This window comes from Anas platyrhynchos, chromosome 1, assembly GCF_047663525.1.
Source record: "Anas platyrhynchos isolate ZD024472 breed Pekin duck chromosome 1, IASCAAS_PekinDuck_T2T, whole genome shotgun sequence".
Classification (NCBI taxonomy): domain Eukaryota; kingdom Metazoa; phylum Chordata; class Aves; order Anseriformes; family Anatidae; genus Anas; species Anas platyrhynchos.
The window spans coordinates 78,228,963-78,246,873 of NC_092587.1; the positions used below are offsets into that span (position 1 = coordinate 78,228,963).

Below are 17,911 nucleotides of genomic sequence, written 5' to 3' on the forward strand. Positions count from 1 at the left end.
ATAAGTATATTTTTATATTTTATATAAAATATATCACAGAATCACAGAATGGTTGAGGTTGGAAGGGACCTCCAGAGATTGTCAAGTCCATCTTTCCTGATCAAGCAGGGTTTGAACACCTAGAGCATGTTACACAGGATTGCATTCAGGCAGGCTTTGAATATCTCCAAAGAAGGAGACTCCACAAGTTTACTTTTATATAAATTTACTTTTAAAAATAGTTTCAAGAGACTGTGTTTTCAGTCTGCTAGGAGCTGCACTTAATGTTTTTTGTTTTTAAATACAAATAGAAAAAAATCAAAATGCTGTCATAATTCATAGCTGCCATGATGGTATCTATGTGGTTATAATGTGATGAGTTCAGACAATTGCTCACAGTTCCTCCCTTGCCTCTACGATGACCCAACAGGTCTATGCAGATGAAGGGCCCTCGTGTTTTTCTAAGAACCAAGGTCACTGCTCTTTCTCCAGAATAATCTGGTCTCTAAGGGTGTGTACTGTTGCAGAAACTGTCCCTCAAAGGGATTTAGCATAACATACCCCAGATGAGGAATTTTGGAAAGGAAAAGACTTTCAACTACAGGTTAACCAGTCTGAGATTCTGTGTATAAACTATGGTTTTGCTAATGCTTATGTTCTTAAAAAAAGAGAACTGTGATACATAAGCCATATATGATATTATAATTAAATTGCTTGCAGCTAGGAGTTACTTTGCTATTAATTGTGAATTCTTATAAATCTTAGAACAAGAGAGATTGTTCAAAAATGTGTCACATACTTGTTTCTGTTGTTCCAACTTGGGAATTACTTTTGCATAAATCAGTCAACTGGGAATAAAATTTTAGCAGGATAACACGAGGCAGCACAATACCCATTAAAGTTAATTGAGTTAGACTTTTAAATCTCCATGCACAGCATGGAAAATTTACCCTTCAGGGGTGAATTATCTTCTTGATTCACATGGATGATGACTCTGTGAACACTAGTGAGTCTCCCTTAAGTATATGTGCTCACAGTGATTGGCCAATCAAAGTTATGTAAGAGCTAGATGCAGATTCCTGTGCAGTTATTCCAGGTTAGCATTGATATAACAGTGATCGTAGCACCTGAAACAAAACAGTTAGACAAAATATATTCATTGAATATATTCAAAATATGTTCAAAACAAAAAATATTTGTTTTGAAGGGGTGTATGGACCTTATTATTTTTTTTTATGGAGGATCATTTTATTTGTTAATTGTTTTTATTTTTATTTGTTTGTTTTATATATGAATACATGTGTGCTTGCTTTAGAGCTATACTCAAGCTCTCTCATCTAGGAAGTAATTAATTAGTGAATGCCTTCTTCTTCAATTCCTTGATCTCTGTAATCATTTTAGATTATTACTGAACTCACTAGAATGATTGAGACCTATTCTTCGTGTACACTGGAATTTCATAAGAAGTCTAGTGGTAAAGCAATGGAACAAAGGGTATTTGACAGGGAATGATCTCCTGGTAGGTAGGTAAAAATGAAACTACAAAGACTAATATTCCTTCTTATCTTTGGAAGGAGCAGCCTTTCTAGGGAGAACATAAAGACACCACTAAGAAGTATTCTCCTGAAAATGTGGAGGTGGCCATCACTTTCTATAGGTTAGTGCTGACAGTGAGCACACTAGAAGAAGACCATCATTTTTCTCCTCCAGAGGAGCATGGTAAACAATATATCAACAATATATCTTGTTCTAAGATTTATAAGAATCTAAGAAATACAGAGTAAATTCAAAGTCTTGCAAATGCTTGAGCTCCAAGCTGGCACTTCAAAAGTGCTAGTTCTAACAACAGTTATTTTCTTCTAGTCCCTTCCAAATGGGAAGAAAGCATATCTCTGCCTCATATCCCATCCCTATGCTCAGGAGATTTCTCCAGATCACTTAAAGTCCAGACTCTGCTCCTATTGATACTGTCCATAAGATGTGAAGGACTACTGATCTTTCGTAATTCTTTGAAGCAAAGTTTTAATTCTAGTGTAGGTTCTAGAGGACATTTTTTTTGTTTGTTTGTTTTTTTGTGTGTGATTCTTTATATCACTTTCTTACCTTTCTCATCTCCCATTATCCTTACTTATCTGCAAGTTGTAATGGCTGTTTTGAAAACTGTTGGCATTCATGCTCTTTTTTCAGCCCTTAGATTCCATACATTTCACAGACTTTTAATAATCATTATTTGCCTGTTTCTTAACATTGGATGTGTTCAGCTGCCACAGAACCCTTTTAGGAAGTCAAGACAAAGTAATATCCTAAGGATCATGTCCCTCTTGAAGGTCATTGGGAGGCTACTGCATTACTTAATTGTTCACACTCTGCATAGTGGGACCTAGGAAAATTTATATGATAGTCTTTGTTGTGAAGACATAATTTCAGGCTTTTCCAGGACATGTCAATACACACTGGCAAGCCTACTTGGTTGTCACTGGTCTCTGTGAGTTCACTGGATAATGTTTACTCTGTATGTCCAATGACACTGCTCAGCTTTCACAGGTCAATGCATGCTAACTGCTTCACCTCAACAGCACTTGACCTGCTCACCTATTTCTGGCCTCTGTGTATTTGTTTCTGTGTCTTCACATCAGTCTTCCATAGGACCACTTGCCTATTCACCACAGGTCCCTGCCTTGTGCAGGATTTTCCATTTTTGCTCACATATCATCAGCTGCCATTTCATGTTTATATCTTATACCTGTATCAATCCTGCCATTCCTCAGTATGACTACATATCTTTAATTGGTCTATATGAAGGCAATCCTTCATCCTTTCTTCCTGCTCCTCAGTTATGATCAGCCATAGGCCTATGTGAAGACCTAATGTCCAAAGCATCTGCTGATCCATGTACATGAGAACTTTGTATGTCATGACATCTTGCTTATCTCTGAAGACTTCTGTACAAAGTTTTGTGTACTCTCTTGTTTTTTGCTCTCTCTTGTTTTAAAATAATGTTGTCCTTAAAAAATGGAATGACAGGGACTCGAGAGTTATCTCCTGTATGTGAACCATTCCTGGAATTTCTGTCCTTTTTGTGCCCCAAAGTACATATTGTAGCAGTCATTTGTACCAAGTGAATGGTTTGTGGGGGCATGAAGACTGGCTGCTAGGCTGAAAAGCCAGCAGGATTCATACCTATGTCTTTTTTTTTTCCATGTCACAGTCTAAAACTGCTGTCAAATATCAGGCTTTTAAAGGGAGTGTAACTTAAAGTAAATATTACTCATATGTTGCTAATTACACTAGGATAGGAAAAGCAATTTAACATAACGTAATAGATATTTTGGTTCTGAAGCTATTGGTGGGGACTGTCCTTGCCCTCCCTGGCAAGTTGGACTCATCAAAGTTCTGGTTACCAGTTTCATTTCCTTGTGGTTGAAATGTGTTCTTCAAAAGGACAGAAAAGTAGAGGTGTAAGTAGGGGCCAGAGAATTAAGTGATGCTGACTCTTTTCACTGGCAAATGGATTTTCAAGTACATTAGTGCAATAATGCTAAGGGAAATGAGAATGCCAAATGGAAAGTCGTCTCTTAGCAGCATGCCTGTATTAATATTTATAGTTAATTCTCACAAGTGAAAGCTCTCTGTGCAGGTGTGCTTTTTACATCTTCTGTTTTTCATTATATTTTTCTTTTTCCTGCACACATCCTCTGCAATTCTTCAGCTTTTCTTCCTGCTCAACAAATTTCTGTTTTAATTCCTGCCTGCAACAACTCTCCTAGTTATAGACTGTTATTTATGAACAATATATCTCCAGTTATTAATCATAAATCAAATACAAAATATATAATACAAATATATAGTTATTAAATACTTCTTGCCAATCTGTTTTGTTCAGTTGATGGCACAAGATGCACTACTGTAAACTTACTATTACTTTTTTTTTGGAACAAGCTGAGTTTGAAAATTATGTTGTGATCAGACATTGAGGTATGCCTGTTCACTACAGGCAGGCACAGTGTTCTAGAATGAGATTTAAATGGAAATTGTATTTATGTTCCATCAAAAGTATTTGGGAATTCATGCCAATTCAGTGATTAATTTGAAGAAGAAAAAAAATGTTTTGGGAAAACAAACTGTTTGCTTTATCCTTTTTTTTATTATTTTTTGTTATTTTTTTTTAATACTGCATTTCTGATTTGTTTCAAAATGCTGATTTAAGAGGAAATTTGCCTAAATGTTCTTCAAAAACAGATACTTAATTTAAAAGAGGAAGTAATAATCACAATAAATAATAAATTGGACAATGAATTTGAATCAAACAAAAGCTGATCTTTTCAGTTTTGCAAGCATCCTGATGGCACAGGGTGGGCTGGTCTGTTAGGGTTTATGTGAGTCTGTACTGTTCTTTTCTGCCTTGAGTAATGTGCCTTGCACATGCCTTACACATTCCTCTGTCTTGCAGTGCTGCCAGGAGTTTCTCACTCACTGTGCTGAACCAGCTGAAAATGTATCATTCTTTAAAACCAGGAGGATTTAGTTTTTTGGGAGCTTATTTGGCTAAAGAAACTCACTACCCAGTTACACAAATGTGACTATGGGTGAGAAAGTTTGAATGCTTAGGAACTCTCCCTATAAGGTCAGAGTTTGAGCAAGGGACTCAAATTTATGTTTATATATATACATGTGTACAGCAATGTGTGTATGCATAACATGCATGTGTGTATATATATATTAATGTGTGGAGTTAAGGTGAATTAAGGTACTTCTTAGTCTTTTAGTGTTACATAAACTATTGTAAATAGATGTATTTGTACTTTTGGTCAAAAGGAAGCATTTCAATTACTTTTGTTTTGTTTTTCTGTAAACCATCTCTATAAATATTTGAAAACAGCAAACACATGTTGCAAATATTTATTTAACACTCTTTGTTGAAATGAAATTTAAGATAGTTCTAAAATCGTAATATCTGATTAGGAGGTCATTTGTGTATGTGTGAATGTTCCAGTTAAAGCCTCTTCAGTCAAAACATCTGTTCAGTTATCTGTGATTAATGTCTGATTTTTTTGGCAAAAGCCCTGCTCAATATTTTTAATAGTCAATACCAAACTTAAAATTATATTTTTAATGTTGTAACATCACGTGCAAAAATTATGTAACCAGATCTGGGTCTGTGTGGTTATTGCTATTATACTACTGCTGCAGTGTACAGCAGATGAGAATACAGTGTTTTCTGAGTAAACACAGAACAAAAAGATGTATCCTCTTTTATCAAGATTATCATTTGAGAGTAACAAAATAGAACAGAGTAGCCAAGATAAATTGCAGCAGGAGTACAAAGAAATGGTGGTATATGCTATATATACTCTCAAACTTGTGTAAATGAAATCTGAGTCTGACCAAAGAACACAGGTGAAGATATTATAATACATTTAAATTACCCTTGACCACAAATACAAAATTTGTGTAATGTAGTGCTAGTAAGGATAAGTAGTAATGGAATGCAAATTTGTATATTGTTTCTATAGTAAGTCAAAATATACAATTAATTTATTGACATATCTGGTCATTTCTTATTGGTTTCCAATTATAGCTCAGATTCTATTTATCTATTTATCTATTTATTTATTTATTTATTTATTTTAGAGTGGAGGGAGAGTGGGAGAGCAGTTTGTTTTTTTTTTTTTGCTAACAATTTTTCAGAATAACTCAGAGTCTCCGGTCTTGGAATATTCTCCCTACTGTATGCCAAGAAGAAAAACCATCTTCTGATCCATATTAAAAAAAATAGGTTTGTTGATGCCCCCCAACAAATAGACAGCGGTTTTGCTTGAGGAAGATGTGCTTACTGAAGACGGCCAAAAAGGATATATATATTTCACCATCCCTGGAAGTCTTTAAAAGACGTTTAGATGTAGAGCTTAGGGATATAGTTTAGTGGGGACTGTTAGCATTAGGTCAGAGGTTGGACTCGATGATCTTGAGGTCTCTTCCAACCTAGAAATTCTGTGATATATATCCTTATATATATATATATATATATATAAAATCCTTATATATATATATATATATAAGTTAAATTTTTTTCTCCGTACTGTTATATCTTTTCTGATAAACTTGGATTCAGTGACATCACTTGATGCAAGATCACCTCTAAACTGTACTTGTATGTTAATATTTACCCAGGGATGCCAGATGTGAGGACAGTGAATACTGTAGCAAATTCTCTGTTATGAGATCATGTCCTGAGCATCTTTCTCAAGCTCACTGAAGGTTCTTAGCAGAACACCTTACTGAGAAAATTGAAATTTGATGTAACATTTTTTTTTATTTTATTTATTATTTTTTTTTGCTAGAGGAAGAAATTCCTGTATGTTCAGTTTGTGAATGTTCTTAAAGTACCCACTTAAAGTACCCTCTTAAGATGCAAACTTTAGTGTGTGAATCTATCAGGACTTTAAAAATGATGGTTAGATTATGTAGCCCCCAATAACACAGTATAAAGAGATATAGTATAAAGAGATTTATTTATGTTTCATTGGTTTCAGAATGCTTAGCATTCATGAATAGCTATCCTGATGTATAGAAGCAAATATACATGTATGTAAGAGTAAATGCGTTACAGGACACTTCTGAAGACTTCAGGACTTGACCTACAAGAAAGATTTGGCTTGAGCATCATTAACCTCTGAACAAGAGGCAGATGTTGCAGGACTCTCCTGCTAGTAGCTGGCTTTTGTTATAAAAAATTTGGACATTTTGTTGCTGAACATATCTTCCCATTATTAAGTCACAGATTAACATAGTGTACATAACTTTGTTAATTAGGCTCCCTTTTCTGGATTTTTAACATTTATCATAAAATAATACTTGATAATACTATTCTGTGTGGCAGAAATATGAGAACAGTATCACATTTGCAGACAAGTTTATTTTCTGAGAATTATAATAGAAATCAATACTCTATTTCCATTTACAACTATTTGATGACTTTTTTGTTGTGGTGGTGGTGGTGGTGTTTTTGTTTGTTTGTCTGTTTGTTGGTTTCTTTTTCTTTTTTTTTTCTCTCTTCTCTCTCTCTCTCTTTTTTTTTCTTCTCCTTTACCAGTCAGATGATTGGTCAAATAAGCAAACTAGCTGATGGATAATCCTCCTTCAATTTTTGTAGTTAAAAATGAAAAAATTGGAACCTGTAAATCTTGACTGGCTGCCATTTTCCCTCCTCTCCCCTTTTCAAAACTGTTGATAATTCTACAGAGGTCACTGGAAAGTGCCATCTAATTAACATTTCTAGAAATCTGATATTGTCCATTTAGTGGTTGGTTTTAACAGTGATCATCATGCCCCTTGTGGGAAGATTTTATCTCCAGGTTAGGTATGATGTTAGCTGAGACAGCTGCTTAGAGTTCCAGAAATAGTACAATACTGCACTTTCCATCTATGAACAAGGTATTTCTTGGATGCTGATTTCCAGACTGTTTGCCAAGCTTCTTAAGTCAGGCTCAGCTGCAATGTTTCAAGCAATTATTTTTCTTTGCTTTATTATTTGCTCAGATTGCAAGGCTTCTGCTGCTGCTGCCTTCTAATCATCTTCAGAACCTGGAAGTTTCCAGCAGAGCTTATTAGCTTGGGTTCTACAATTCATCTGTAACATGCCAGTGCCTCACTGCTTGGAAACTGCTTCCCTAGGAAGTCCTCAAATGCAAGGAACCAGTCCCTGAGGCAGTGTGGCTTTATTATACATGTACCTCTGCTGATGCTGAGCAGTTGGAAATGCAGTCTGGTCCCTTGCATTATGTGTGTTTAACTGAAGAAGAGATGTTTCTACCTGTGTTTAGATGTCTCAATGAAGAAGTGCAAGAAATGCCACTGTACTCTTTGCAATCTTTGTTCTGCCTCACACTTATGCATCTAGGCACCACTAACCACAGTCAAGTACTACAGTTGGCAGATGGGATGGACTCCCTAAAATATATGTGCTTTAAATACATTTAAATTGTAACATCAACATCATATAAAAGTTTTTTTTATACACGTGTTGTGATTTTTGAGTGTGAAAATGTAGTAAAGAGAGATATAGTAACATTTTCCAGCACTCACTTTCCCCATTTAAAATTAATTTCCATGCTTTCTAATAAGCAATAACCCACTGTTCTTTGTGGTCTTCAAAACAATTCTCATGTCTTGATGTATCTTGAGTCATCAAATCTGAAATATCTTTGGAACCAGCTTGAGGTTTAAAAGTCGAATAGCTTTCAGAAGCATGTGTGAAGTATGCTGTTCTCCAGACCTGCTCCTATTTACTCCTGCTGGTAGCTACCAAGACCAGAACAATTTCCCTTGTGCTATGCAGAAAGAGAAGTGTTTTTTTCTCAAGTAACCAGAGTATTTGGATGCATATCAAAACAGCTTCATCAGCTTTTCTTTTGTTGGTTGGTAAAGAGTAAAGGATTTCTGGCCCTTAACTCTCAGTGATAAAATACATAAAAAACATTATCCTTGTGCTAAATTTAGTCTGGATTTGTTCTCCCTTCAGTCAGTGTTTGCAGATTCTGAATTAATTTGCATCTTTTTCCCTTGCTGGTAAACCTGAATAAGTCCATACTCGAGGGTGTTTGATTGTTAGGTCATAACCTTTAGTCATTCCCATCTAAATAGCCCATTAACTGTGTGCCTGTACCAAATTACATCATCAGATAGCTTAGCCTGATAGTCTCATTAAAATATCAGAAGGAAGACAATTGCAAGTGTATCAGAATCTGTATTATTTATTATAAACCAATCACCAGATTGTAGCGTAACCTGAAGATATAAGAATTATTTAGTGGAGAGATTGTGAGCTAACAACAGCTCTTGAATCTCCATTACTCTGTAGACTTAATGTATTGCAGGGTGTGCTGTGATAGAGAACCCAAATATGATGTGAATACCTACCAGGACACCTTCATCCATAAAGTTCCTCTCCACCACTAAACAGAGAGCTATTTACCACCCTGTTATTACCTGGCATTCAGGTGACCCCTGTGACTAAAGTGAGTTATAGTGGCCTCTACTCTGTCCAAGGGTGAAGCAGTCAGATTGCTTACTGTATTTGTTTTATCTATGCAGTTAATTGAAGAAGAGCTGATAGTAGGAAGTAGAAGATTGGGTACTAGGGAGAAAGAGAGGCCTAAAATCCTTCCTATTATCTGTGGTGTAATTATTATAAAATGACCATATTTTTTGAGACTGAGTGCAGTACACTAACAGTTGCAATAGGAAAATGTTTAGAAAAGAATAGGAACAGGACAACTTCTTATGATATTTTACTCTAAAATGTTCTCACGATTACAGATACTTTCACTTTGCATAATTTTCCCCACTTGATGTACTTTGTTTATCTAGTAACCTTCAGTGGAACTCTCTTCCAATGTCTAGTCCAGTTTTTCCTTGGAAACTCATACAGGTTTTACACCAACAGTCTTTTGTCAAGACTGTGGGTACTACCCACTGCATGAATGTCTATGTTCATTTGTTTATTTTGAATTTGGCCCCCACTAGTTTAGCCTGGTTTTGTCTGATGCCCTTCAGTTCTTGCCCAGAAAGAGGCGGTATGCAGTCCATTGTCCCCTCTCCTTACCACATGATTTTATAGACTTTTGTGATGCCTTCCTTAAGGTTCCTCTTTTCCAGAATGAAGGGTCACAGTCTACCAGTGATTCCTATTTAGTTGTCATAGCAAGGTTTTTCTGGGGATTTTTGCTCTCGTTTGTAGTCTAATGTATCCCCTTGAAGATGAACAAACGAGCTCTGTGCTCAACATACTCATAGTCATGTCATTTTTGATGCTACTGTACAGTGCAGATTCTGAAAAACTTCAATAAATTTCCTCAGTGGTGAAGGAACTCTGGCTCCCCACTTCTTCCTGCTTAACCAATTATTCACCCATTCCAGGACCTGCTGCCTTGTACAGTCTCCACATTATGTTACTGTGCAGTGCTTCCTCCCCTTCTCTCCCAGTTTACACTGAAGTTGTCTGGGGAGGTTTTGAATTCCCTGACTGCATACAAGCCTACTTGACCACTTTGATTACTGTCATCTTAATCCCCTATCACTCAAGCCTCTGCAAATACAGCCAACATTCCTTTTACTGCTACTGATTATTGTTGAGAGATCATCGTGGGTGATACTATCCTGGGAAGTCTTGTAGTGTATGACTAGAAGAACATAAGGCAACATAAGTAAGGTAAATACTTTGTACTAGCATTACTTTTAACACTTTTAAAGTAAAATAAACCCTCCCAAAATTTAGTCCAATGAATGAAATAAAGTCAACTAACTAACTAACTAACTAAATAGATAAATTGAATCCTCCATTTCCTAGATTATTTGTTAATATCCCAGAAAAAATATTGAGTGATGAAGCAATATTTAATGCGCCATTTCTCTAGCTTTCAGTTATCTGGAGTTACGCCTGTTATGTGGTCTAAAGATTGACTTCCATGCTCTTGCTGATTCATCTGGAAAATTGTTTAGGAGTATAAATCTCTGTGAAGATCAGTGTGTCTTATTCTCTCAGTGGGAATTACATTTTGCCCTCTTAATGTTAACTCTTTGGCCTCAGTAATTTTGTTGATTTTATTATTGATAATCTAGTTTGGTATGATGTATTTTACAGAATATTGGCTTATTTACTAGCTAATTTGGCACTAAATGTAGCCAGGCCAGCTGACTATGTGTTTTTCCATTGACACTGCCAAAATACAGGAGGTGGTAGAGTAGACACATTCCTCTCTTCCTCTGAGAAAGTCTGATTTGGGTGTTCTTATTTTTATTTTTTTTTTCACTTTTGCATTTTATTATTATTTCTGGTATTCTTCAGTCTCAGAAGATGTATTTAATTTGTGATATGTTTTTGCAGCAAGAAATTTGATCCTATAACAGGGGGGAAATTTGCTAATAAAGTTATTCTGAATAAATATGGAAGATTTTGCTTTACTTGTTGAGTCACATTTTTCATACTGTGGTAATTATTAGCCTTGGATAAATAGATGGAAAATAATGAGGAAAATGCATCAATTGTAAAATCCAAAATGTGCATTCAGCTACTTTCAGAAAGAATTAAAAATGAACAACAAGATATTTGTTACCTAATGCTAGGTAGGTTCTGCATTGAGTGCTGCAGTAATGTAGAGTCCTGTGCCTTTTTTTTTTTTCCATTTTGTCAGAGTTAACAATCTATTCTACATTTGTGCTTGAATTTCTAGCAGCTCATTTTTGTTCTGTACTGTACCATTAAATATTTCCATCTTCTTCAGGGGAAGCAAGCTTGCGTTTTTAGACTTCCTGTATCATCTTCCACTCAGAGACACTTTCTGTCTGCAGATGAGTTGGAAAAATTTGGTTCAAAAAGTAGCAATGCCATGAAGAAACATTGCAAAGGAAATGCAAAGTCAAGTGTTTCATTCCATGGTTCTTTATCTAAGGAATTAAGGTTATATAGTTTCATTTAAAGTCTTTGGCCAGAGCTTTCATTCCAAGGTGTTCTGTTCTTTGCTTATACATACTAGTGTGTTCTTTAACTGTTTATGTTCAGAGGGGGGAGTAAGAGAGTAAAATAAACAGGACATTAACACTGACATTGGTAGAAATGAAGAAGGAGAAAGGCTGACTGTCAAATGTGTAAATTATTGCAGATTTGCTTAAGTTGAAATTCGGATTTGAACAAGTCTGCTTAACATATTGTTGAACAGCTAAAAATAAACCAAACCATGTAAACTAAGTAGCATTTACCTTTGCCATTAGTGAATGAGACTGTGCTTTACACTTGTGTTGTGTGTAACTCGTGTGTCAAGAGTGAGACAACTTCTTGTGTCACTTCTAATTATTTTCTCCTGTAGTTGCAGGAGAATTGGCAGTCATTATTGAGGGTTCCATCATTCTATGTGATATAAAGCAACACAGTAAGGTAGATCTATGCTACAGAGAAATTAAAATAGAAAAGGAGGAACTTGGCAAAAAGTAAAGAACTACGCTTTTTGAGGGAAAATTATAAGATACATATACACTCTCATTTGATAACTGTTTTATTTGAGCATCTCAAAACCTCTAACATATTTATCTTTACAAATTTCATTTGATATAGGGAAATTACATTATCTTCATTTAGCCAGTGACAGAAAGAATGTAAATTATTTGCCTGTAATCATATAGATAGCATGAGTAGGGAAGTTCTCCAGACTGACATCTTAATGTTATTATGTCAAGACATTCTAGGTCTTGACATCTCACACTGACGCTACCTTTCCTTTTGATAATATAACCGACACACACTTTGATATTTATATTTTATATAAACTGTTTTTATATCTTGGATATAAAAGAATAGCACCAGCAAAATGCCAATCCCTGTGCAGACAGAGATTCAATACACTTGGCATAAAACATAGATGTTTTCACAGTCACTGCATAAATCTGGCAATGCAGTGTCATTCTACCATGTGCTACCCATGCAGGGGATCAGCAGTTTAGTATCTGGCTCAGATTTTTTTAAATGTATGTGATCTGTGATAGTGACATGAAACTGAACTTTATTTGCATTGTTACACATCAGTGCTATATGCCTCAGTTTCCAGTGTTATCATGAGACTAGATACTGATTTTGAACAATTACATTTGCAGACAGGACTGACCTTGGTGATGGAATAAATGGGAAGATGATTACTCTTACTGAGCTACTGGGACCCGAGTTTTTCCCCATCTATAAACTGTTTCACTGTTGATTTTGTAGTGTGGCTGGTATTACCAATGTCAGCAAAATATGTCTGATTATATTAAATGAAGCCATTAGAAACTTGCTGTCTGTATGTGTCTGGTATTTTTCTGTCTACTTAAGAATCACAGAAGGATAAAATGTTTAAGGCTCAGGTGGTTTGTCTTTTTAACAAGGAAGTTAACATGCTTCAGGCTTTATAATCTATACATTTTAACTTCATATATATATATATTTAATCATAAGAAAGATTAGCAGTTCCCTTGGATTCCTTTAGATAGTAGTTTATCACTTCTGTTCAGCTTCTTTCTACCCACCAGTATTTCTCTTTTCTTCTTAATAAGATACACAACAGAAATCTATTTCGTTGGTCAAGTACTTTAAAATAACTTTTTTTCCTTTAATATGTTTGTTGTGTATAGCTATATTCCTTTAATATAGGATAAATGACGAGTGATTTCATGATGAGGAAATCATATGAAGCACTAAGTAAAATGTAGCATTCAACAATTAATTTTAATGTAAAAAGTTGCTACTAGCAATGTTAACATTGCAAAAAAGCCTGTAACTTTACGAGAGTGTAATTATTACTTTTGCACTTTTTGTTGTCTGAATTGTGGCTGACATACAATGCCTTTAGAGTACAGTGCTTTAGCTCATATTGGAAGTCTAAAAAAACTGTGGAGAATGCTTCACCCCCAGGTGATATGTCTGACACATGGCAAATGGATTTTCTGAATGAGGTGAGGTGGTAGTCAAAAGTAACCTGACAGAATAATGACACTATGAGAATTCTTTGAACTGGACACACAATACTCCATCTTTTACATACCATGCTTTTATAGAGCAACAGGACTTCTTCACAAATGTTAGTTTCTATAGAGCATACTTCATAGTTCATTTCCTCGATATATGGTCTGTTTGTCCCTGCAAGGTCTGGAATCGAGAAACTGTGATCTAAACAAATATTAATGAAAGTATGGTAATTGTATTATAGTGGTTCAAAAGTATTCAACATTATGTCTGGACAACTTTAACTGTCAAAATGGGTGCAGAATATGGATGTGTCACTAATTTAAGAATGTCAAACTTTTTGCTTGATGTCTGACTTTGGTAGTAACCTAAGTTCAATTACAAATCTAAATTTTGGGACAGAGAGAGCTTTTTTACTTAGTCTAGCTTTTATGCTTCTCTAGCCAGATACTTCATAACATGTAGATTTTAATTAAACAGAATAATCATTTCTTCATTTTTCATGAGTCAAATTATGATTCTAATTGGTAAGAATACATCTGTCTGAGAGTTTTCATAGTTAAAGTACATTTTTTCCAGCTATAGCCTTAGTGTAAGTTTGCAATAAATCTTAGACTTGTAGTTGATGCAGGTTCTGAGGTATTTTACTGTTACGGCATGAAAGATATAAAGCCTCCTTGGAGAAATTTGCATTTTATTTAGCCTATGCTTTTCCAGTATAGGATAGAAAAAAATGCAATACTGACTAGTGTTGAAGTTTTGCTTTTAATAGTTAGGAATAGATGATATACTGAAAGAAACAACTGACATATTTTTCTTCATGTACTGATTGAAAAACAAACCAGATCTTCCAGATTTTCAACCATTTGATCTTAATAATGAGTTTTCCTACTGAAATTGTAAAGTCCAATACAACTTTTCAAAATAGAAAAGAAGCCAACATATATATATATCTTGAATAATTAAGAACAAACTTATTGAAAAATTTCCATTCTTGAAACTTAATTGAAGAGCTCTGTAATATGGCATATAGATTTGATGAAAAATGGACTATGCAGGTCCCAGAATAAAGTCCCGTGGGACATCAGCTGTAAGTGAAAAAGGAACTGATTATGTAGCAAAAAAAAAAAAAAAAAAAAAAAAAAAAAATCAGTCAAAAAATAACATTAGCTAACACAAAATGTAGCTTTAGTGCTACATCCAGAGTACAATCAATAAGCAAAGCTGATTAGTTGTTTTCAGAATAGAAGAATGACTCAATTCCATTATAGCAAATAATGAATTGTATTCACAAACACATGTACCTTGATCCTCTCAGGTGATGTAACCAAATTACACTGTTTAGTGGATGTTTGCAGTAGACAGTTATAAATACACTTTGGCAATAAGAAAAATAGGTTGTAACTCTTGGTAAAGTTTGCAATAGAATAAGTCTTCTGGGAATAGTTAGTTAATGGATTGTCTCCAGTTGTCATAATGATATTGACAAAAAGAGCATGCAAAGAGACAACTGGAACTACTTTGGGTGAAGGCTTGACAAGTAGGGAGAGAAGCCTAGAGGATTAGCTGATATTGTTCTTTGGTACTTTTATAGATAGATAGCTGGATGACTTATCTCCTGAGATATACAACAAAGGATCAATGCTTTTAAATTCATGTTAAATTTCTTTGATAATTTTTAATGTTGGGAAAATACAGGAACATGAGAGAAACATGGTTCTAGTAATCCCAAACTAAATATTGAGCGTTCTATTTTCTGCACTTTTTGTTTACTATCCAACAGGAATCACACGGTCCTGTTTTCCCTAATTTATTGACTTTACATTAGTCTTTATTAAAAAGATCTTAGTGTCCTAATTTGGATGATGTTTAAGGCTTTTAAAAATTTTAAGTCTCTGATTCTTCAGCATCTGATACCACTTCATGAACAGCACAACTTTGAACATATTTTTGTTCAAACCTATAAAAGTCATATTCTTTATATAGTATTTACTCTCAATTTATCTGACTAATTTCTTTGCAATTTGTGTAGTCATATGAGAATGAGGTGGAAAGTACCAATTAGATCATACTGTCCCTCTTCTCACCAATATGGAATGTAGTCTCTCAGACAAAGGATATATGCTTGATTTCAGCCAAAAGCTGAGGAGAAGCCTCCTGATCTTCACCAACTGAAATTTAAACTCTCATCTGTTATTAAAACATTTTCAATAAATGACTACAAGAATATCTGCTCATGCCTAGTAATTTTTCATTCCTTCTCTTAAAGCTGATGTCCCCAGTGCATTGATGAGATATATGAGATATAATATAATATAATATAATATAATATAATATAATATAATATAATACAATATAAAGAATAGTAGGATTTCTAACTTTTTTTTTTAATCAGGAAACATCATGAAACGTTCAGCAAATGAATGCTGTATACGTTAGGTTCTCTGTCAAGTGTATCAGTGGTGTATAGTTAGGTTCTCTGTCACGTTGTACATTCTTACTCATTTTTTTCTTGTCTCACTGCTAAATTTCAAGATACATGGGGGGAATGCAAATAGAGGTTCATGCTCCTCTGAAGGGAGGAGTCTGGCCTGATTCTTACCTACATACAGGTGGGAAAATGTAAAGTGGCAGTATGCCCAAGCACCAAATACAGTTTACGTGGCAGCGTTTTGGGGGGGACACATAGTGGTGGCTTCTGTGAGAAGAATCCAGAAACTACCCCATGTTAGATAAGGGCCCCACTATTAACCAGAGCTGGTCCAATAAGCGATATTGTTTGCGCCTCTGTGAGAGCATATTTAAGACCACGGTGGAGCAGGTGGACCTGAGCACGGAGGCTGCAGCCTATGGAGGACCCCCACAGATCAGATTCTGGGCTGGATCTGTAGCCTGTGGAGAGTAACTATGCAGGAGCAGGTGACCTGTCAGGAGCTGCTGCCTGGTGGGGGGGGCATCCCAGGTTGGAGCAGTGTGCTCCTGATGGATGGCCCCTGTGGTATGGACCCATGTGGGAGCAGTTCTTGAAGAACCGCTGCCTGTGGGAAGCCAATGCAGGATCAGTTCAGGAAGGACGGCATCCTGTGGGGGAGACCCCACATGGAACAGGGGCAGAGACTGAGAAGAAGTGGCAGAGATGAAGCGTCAGGGACTGGCTGCAGCCCCCATGTTCCACTGTGCGACTCGGGGAGGAGGTGGAAGAGGGTGGATGGAGGGAAGGTGTTTTTGTTTTTTTTCCTCTGATTGTCACTTCTCTAGATTGTTAGTAATAGGTAATAAACCTTACTATCTCCTTACTCAGAGTCTGTTTTGCCTGTCACGATAATTGTTGAGCTATCTCCCCATCTTATCTCAACCCTTGAGCCCTTTGTGTCATGTTTTCTCCCCTTTCCCCATTGAGGAGGGGGAGTGAGAGTAGCTGTGGTGGAATTTGGCTGCCCACCTGAGTAAAACCACCACATATGCACACAGCTACACAAAGACCGTTAATCTTAGCATTCCTTTCTTGGCTCTACGTCACACCTTTCGAGTCTCCTCCTGTCCACTTCCATGTCATTCCTAAAATATATCCTTTTATCCTCTTTCCCCCTGGAGAGAAAGACTTTGCTCAATCAGATAATGACAGGACAAGTAAGAATGGTTTTAAACTAAAAGAGGAGAGATTTATATTAAAGATTAGGAGGAAATTCTTCACTCAGTGGGTGGTGAGGGACTGGAACTGGTTGCCCAGAGAGGTTGTGGATACCCCTTCCTTGGAGGTGTTCAAGATCGTGTTAGATGAGGCCCTGAGCAATCTGATTTAGTGGGTGGCATCCTTGCCTATGGCAGGGGGATGGAACTGGATGATCTTTAATGTCCCTTCCAACCCAAGCCATTCTATGATTCTATAATTATTTAAATAATGAGCATTCATCTGAATAGTTTACTGATTAAAAAAAAAAAAAAAGAAAAAAGAAAAAAAAAAAGAAAAAAAAGAAAACTTAGGTGCATTGAGAAGTCTGTATTAACATACCTATATTTCTTTTTTATGGTTTTGCCAGGAGTGCTGCTTTCTGATCTTAGAATCCCTTTGTTTAGCTCAGATGTGCTATCAGCACAGCATTCTCTGGACAGCCTAGATCACAGCAAACTGGCTGAGCAAAGGTCATTTTATGTAGTCTTCTGCTTCTGCACAGCATAACCAGTTATGTACACATACCTTTGCTAGGCTCACCTCTCTATTTAGAAGATAAAATTCAATATTTATTTTTTTATGTATGCTACTCCAACTGTAGATATTTAGGGTGGTAAATATGATCACCTTTAAGAAAATACTGAATTGATGAAGTGTCCAGGAAATAGTTGAACTAGAACAGTTTGCCTAAAGCAAGGCCCAGAGCAGAGGAAATATTTTGTCTTTGCTGTTTCAGATGGGCACTAAAATGAAGTCAATAAACTTCCTAA

General features: G+C 35.7%; 1 protein-coding gene across 1 annotated transcript in view; it reads left to right on the plus strand.

Annotated features, from left to right (window-relative positions):
• Positions 1-17,911, plus strand: part of ANO2 (anoctamin 2) — a 199,318-nt gene that overhangs the window by 23,656 nt on the left and 157,751 nt on the right. The window lies entirely within an intron of this gene.